The sequence below is a fragment of the Petaurus breviceps genome, unplaced genomic scaffold, assembly GCF_028583685.1.
Source record: "Petaurus breviceps papuanus isolate PSGF00001 unplaced genomic scaffold, PetGlider_PUasm1.0 90804, whole genome shotgun sequence".
Classification (NCBI taxonomy): Eukaryota; Metazoa; Chordata; class Mammalia; order Diprotodontia; family Petauridae; genus Petaurus; species Petaurus breviceps.
Genome location: NW_027187348.1, coordinates 18376718 through 18382717, shown reverse-complemented (window position 1 = coordinate 18382717; position 6000 = coordinate 18376718). Strand labels below are relative to the sequence as shown.

The window sequence follows — 6000 nt, the reverse complement described above, 5'->3', positions numbered from 1 at the left end:
ACTGAGGAAAATCACGCATTAAAAAATAGACTAACTCAAATGGCAAAAGAGGCTCAAAAACACAACGAGGAGAAGAATGCCTTAAAAAGCCAAATCTGCCATATAGAAAAAGAATCTCTGAAGCTAAGTGAGGAGAAGCATTCCTTCAGAATTAGATTGGAAAGGAGTGGCCAGGTGGCTCAGCGAGCAAGAGCTCTGGCCGCGGAATCAGGAGACCTGGGATCGGTTCCGGCTTCAGATACTTAGCACCCACACAAAATAACTGGCGTTGTAACCTTGAGCAAGTTACTTAACCCTAATTACTTAAAAAAAAAGAATTAGATTGGAGCAAATTGAAGCTAATGACTTTATGAGAAATCAAGATGATATTAAACAGAGGCCTGGAAGGTGCGGCTCACAGACGCAGAAGCAGGCTCAGAAGACATGGCCCACAGACACAGAGGCAGGCGTGGAAGGTGCCTGATCAACTCGGAGGGCAAGACATCCCACAAACCACAAGGGCCACTACCAGGACTATCACCAAAGGGCTGGGACTGGAACGAGCAAGGTAAGAACCAAATGCAGGGGCCCCTGTCTTGGACAGCAAATACTCCTGGGGCTACCACTTCATAGCCCAGAGACTTAAAAAAAAAGAGCCCCTATCAGCACCTCCAAAGACCAGGATGACAAAGTGAACCTCACCTGTATCAACCCACCCCCTCTGACCCTGAAAACATAGTAGCTATTGCCCCAGGGCAAAACTCTTTACAGTAAAGCCTTGGGATCCCTAAAGGAAGGGCATGGCTAGGGCCCTGCTTTCAAATGGGTAGAAAGCAAACTACAAAGACTCTGGAGTCCTACTATCCTCAGAGAGAGAAACCAAAATCAGAGGGAGACAATGTGGACTCCACACCCAAAGCTGAAACATCAACAGGATATGGGTTCCAAGCACAGAAAGCTCTCCTAGATGAGATAAAAAAGAACTTTGAAAACCAAATGAGAGAGATAGAAGACAAAATGAATAATTCTCTCAAAATTGCAGCATTAGAAAAACATTATAATGAAGAAAACATCTCTCTAAAAAGAAAAGTGTGTGATATGGAAAAGGAGCTCCAAAAATTAACGAAGTAAAATGATTTGCTAAAAACTAGAATCAACCAAATTGAAATAAATAACTCTATGAGGAACCAAGAATTAGTCAAATAAAACAGCAAGAATGAAAAATTAGAAAAAGAGGTAAAATACCTCAAAGAAAAAATAACTAATGTGGAAAACAGATCCAGGAGAGATAATGTGAGAATCATAGGCCTACCAGAAAATCATGATGAAAAAATAAGTCTGGACAACATTTTCCAAGAGATCATTAAGGAAAACTAACCTGAGGTTCTAGAACCTGAGGGTAAAATAGAAATCAAGAGAATCCACAGGACACCTGCTGAAAGAAATCCCAAACTGAAAAGTCCTTGAAATGTTGTGGCCAAACTCCCAAACTACCAGATAAAAGAGAAAATATTTCAAGCAGCCAGAAAGAAACAAGGATCCACAGTGAGGATCGCACAGGATTTGGCAGCCTCTACACTGAAAGATCAGAGGCAGTGGAATACAATTTTCTGGAAGGCAAAAGAGCTCGGGTTACAACCAAGGATCACATACCCAGTGAGACTGAGCATATTCTTCCAGGCAATGAGATGGTCATTCAATGATATAACAGAGTTCCAGACCTTCCTGATAAAAAGCCAGAACTCAATGGAAAATTCAACCTCCAATTACGAGATGCAACAGTGATATAGAAAGGTAAACAAGGAAAACACACACACACACACACACACCTTGCTATTTCATAAGAGCAAACTGGTTATAGAGAAGTAGAGGGTATGAGTTTAAAATACATGAAATTATGATTTAAAAAATCTTATTAAGGGCTACAAATGAACTGCAATGGAAGAAGAGGAATGAACGGAGTGGAAAAGGGTAAATTATGCCGCACAAAGAGGCATAAAAACAGTACAGTAGAGGAAAAGAAGGGAGGGATATGAGAATCATATGAGCTTTTCCCTCATTGGTTCTGGTGCAAGGAGGGTATAACAACCAGTTAAGCATAGGACTCTATGGAGAAGAAATGCAAAAAGTATCATTTTAGAGGGAAAGAGGGGAGGGAGAGGAGCTTCGCATGAGATTTGTTCCTGTCACTCTTGGTGCGAAGAAGAAATAACATACTTCATTAAGTATAAAAATATTCTACAGGAAGTAGGAGGGGGAAAGGGTTACGAAATGGGTGGGGGTAGTTAGTAGGGAGGGAAGAAGTAAGGGGAAAGGGGAGGTAAAAGGAGGGGGGCTAATAAGGGAATACTGAGGGAGGTGGTGTTCAAAAGGAAAACTATTAAGGGTGGGAAGGGAGAAGGGGGAAATATGTGCATTAATAGGGGAGGGAATAGGATGGAGGGAAAGAAACAGATAATAATCATAACTGTAAATGTGAATGGAATGAACTCTCCCATAAAACGGAGATGGATAGCAGAATGGATTAGAAATCATAATCCTTCAATATGCTGTTTACAAGAAACACATCTGAAACAGAAGGATACACACAGAATAAAGGTAAAAGGCTGGAGTAAAATATATCATGCCTCAGCTAAAGTAAAAAAAAAAAGCAGGGGTAACAATCCTAATCTCAGATGAAGCAAAAGCAAAAATTGACGTAATTAAAAGAGATAAGGAAGGAAACTATATTCTGTTAAAAGGCACCATCAAGAATGAAGCAATATCATTACTTAACATATATGCACCAAGTGGTTTAGCATCCAAATTCCTAAAGGAGAAGGTAAAGGAATTAGAGGAAGAAATAGAGAGCAAAACTACTATACTAGTAGGAGACCTTAATCTCCCCTTCTCTGAACTTGATAAATCCAACCTCAAAATAAACAAGAAAGAAGTTAAGTAGGTGAACAGAATTTTAGAGAGGATAGGTATGAGTGATCTCTAGAGAAAACTGAATGGAGATAAAAAGGAATATACTTTCTTCTCAGCAGTTCATGGCACACACTCAAAAATTGACCATATTCTAGGGCATAAAAACCTCACAATTCTATGCAGTAAGGCAGAAATATTAAATGCATCCTTCTCAGATCATGATGCAATGAAAATTATATGCAATAAAAGGCCATGGAAAGACAGACTAAAAAGTAATTGGAAATTAAACAATCTAATCCTAAAGAATGAGTGGGTCAGGACGGCCGGGTAGCACAGTGAGGAAGAGCACCGGCTAAAGTGTCGAAATGACCTGGGAATCGAATCCCGGGCTCAGACCCTTAGCACCCACCCAGAAACACCTGGCCGTGTAACCTTGAGTAAGTTACTTAACCCCGATTGCTTTAAAAAATAAAAGGATGAGTGGGTCAAACAAGAAATTATAGAAACCATCAATAATTTCATTCAAGAGAATGATAATAATGAGACAACATACCAAAATTTAATGGGATGCATTAAAGGCAGTTCTTAGGGGAAGTGTTATATCCCTGAGTGCATACATGACTACATTAGAGAAAAGGGAGGTCAACGAATTGGGGATAAGCTAGGAGCTTTTCCCATAAGATCAGGGGTGAAACAAGGGTGTCCACTATCACCCATCTTATTCAATCTGGTACTAGAAATGTTAGCAGTAGCAATTAGAGAAGAATAAGAAATCAAAGGAATAGAATTAGGCAAAGAACAGACCACGCTATCACTCCTTGCAGATGATATGATGATATACTTAGAGAATCCTAGAAAATCAAGTAAAAAACTCCTTGAGACAATAAATAAATTTAGCAAAGTTGCAGGATATAAAAGAAACCCACATAAATCTTCGGCATTCCTATATATTTCTAATGAAATTCAACAGGAAGAGATATAAAGAGAAATCCCATTTAACGTTACTGTAGGCATTATAAAATATTTGGAAATCTACCTTCCAAAACAAACCCAGGACCTATATGTCCACAACTGCAAAAGACTTTTCACACAAATAAAGTCAGATCTAACTAATTGGAAAAATATCAATTGCTCCTCACTGGGTCGAGATAATATAATAAAAATGACAATTTTACCTAAATTAAATTATATATTTTGTGCCATAACAATTAATTTACCAAAAAAAATTCTTTATACATCTAGAAAAAAACTGTAACAAAATTCATTTGGAAGAATAAACGGTCCAGAATATCTAGGGAATTAATGAATAGAAATGCTAGGGAAGGTGGACTAGACATACCAAATTTCAATCTGTATTATAAACCAGCAGTCATCAAAACTACTTGGTACTGGCTGAGGAATAGAGGAGTGGATCAATGGGATGGATTAGTCATATAAGATTCCGAAGTCACCGACTATAGTAACCTATTGTTTGATAAACTCCAAGACCCTAGTTTTTGGGATAAGCAATCACTATTTGACAAAAACTGCTGGGAAAACTGGAATATAGTATGGCAGAAACTGGTCATAGACCATTATCTAACACCATATATGAAAATCAAGTCTAAATGGGTGCATGATCTAGGTATAAAGGTTGATACTGTAAGCAGTCTCGTAAAATAAAAAAAAAATAGTTTACCTGTCAGATTTGTGGAGAGGGAAAGACTTTATTACTAAACAAGAATTAGAGAACATTATAAAATGTAAAATGGATAATTTTGACTACATGAAATTGAAAAGCTTCTTTACAAACAAAGCCAATGAAACCAAGATTAAGAGGGAGGTGGGAAATTGGGAAAGAATCTTTACAAACTATGTCTCTGATAAAGGACACATTTCTAAAATATACAGAGAATTGAGTCAAATTTATAAGAAAACAAGTCATTCCCCAAGTCATAAATGGTCATAGGATATGAACAGGCAATTTTCAGAGAAATAAAAGTTATCTATAAGCACATGAAGAAATGCTCTAAATCACTATTGATTAGAGAAATGCAAATCATAACAACTCTGAGGTACCACATCTTACCAGTCAGCTTGGCTAAGATGACAAAACAGGAAAATGACAAATGCTGGAGAGGATGTGGGCAAATTGGGACACTAATGTATTGCTAGTGGAGTTGTGAACTGATCCAGCCTTTCTGGAGAGCAATCTGGAATTATGCCCAAAGGGCTATAAATACTTTCATATCCTGTGACCCAGCAATATCACTCCTAGGGTTATATCCCAAAGAGATCATAGAAGTGGGAGGAAGACCCACGTGTACAAAAATGTTTATAGCAGCGTTTTTGTGGTAGCAAAGAATTGGAAATTAAGGGGGTACCCATTAATTGGGGAATGGCTGAACAAGTTGTGCTATATGCATGTTATTGAATATTATTGTGCTATAAGAAACGAGGAGCAGATGGACTTCATATTTACCTGGAGAGGCTTATACAAACTGATGCAGAGTGAGAAGAGTAGAACCAGGAGAAATTTGTATACAATTACAGACACAACGTATGTGTGATGACCAACTTTGATAGACTGGACTCTTCTCAGCAATGCACTGATATACATCAACCCCAAAAAGACTCATGATGGAAAGAAATGTGTGAATCCAGAGAAAGAATTAGAAAATAGCTGAGTTTATATCCAGATTGAAGCAAAATACCTGATCTTTTTTTCCTTTTTTGGTTGGTTTTACGTCCTCTTTACCATTTTTCATTCCATCTGATACAATCCATCTTTATAACCTGAATAATGTATAATGTGAAAGTATTTACAGATCCTTTACTTGACTGTATCCCACCATGGGGGAGAAGGAGAGGGAAGGGGACAAAAGGTGAAAATCATGGAATTCTAGAATTGAATTCTGTAAACTAAAAGTAAACAAACAAATAAAAAAAGATGATGTTAAACAGATCCAAACCAATGAAAGAATAGAAGGCAATGTGAAAAATCTCATGGGAAAAAACACTGACCTGGAAAATAGATCCAGGAGAGATCATTTAAAAATTATTGGACTACCTGAAAGCCATGATCAAAGTAAGAACCTAGAAATCATCCTCCAGGAAGTTCTCAAGGAAAAC

The 6000-nt window shown here is 37.7% G+C and overlaps 1 pseudogene; it reads right to left on the bottom strand.

Annotated features, from left to right (window-relative positions):
• Window positions 1–368: 368 nt before the first annotated feature.
• Window positions 369–6000, bottom strand: part of LOC138147667 (splicing factor C9orf78-like) — a 37644-nt pseudogene continuing 32012 nt past the window's right edge.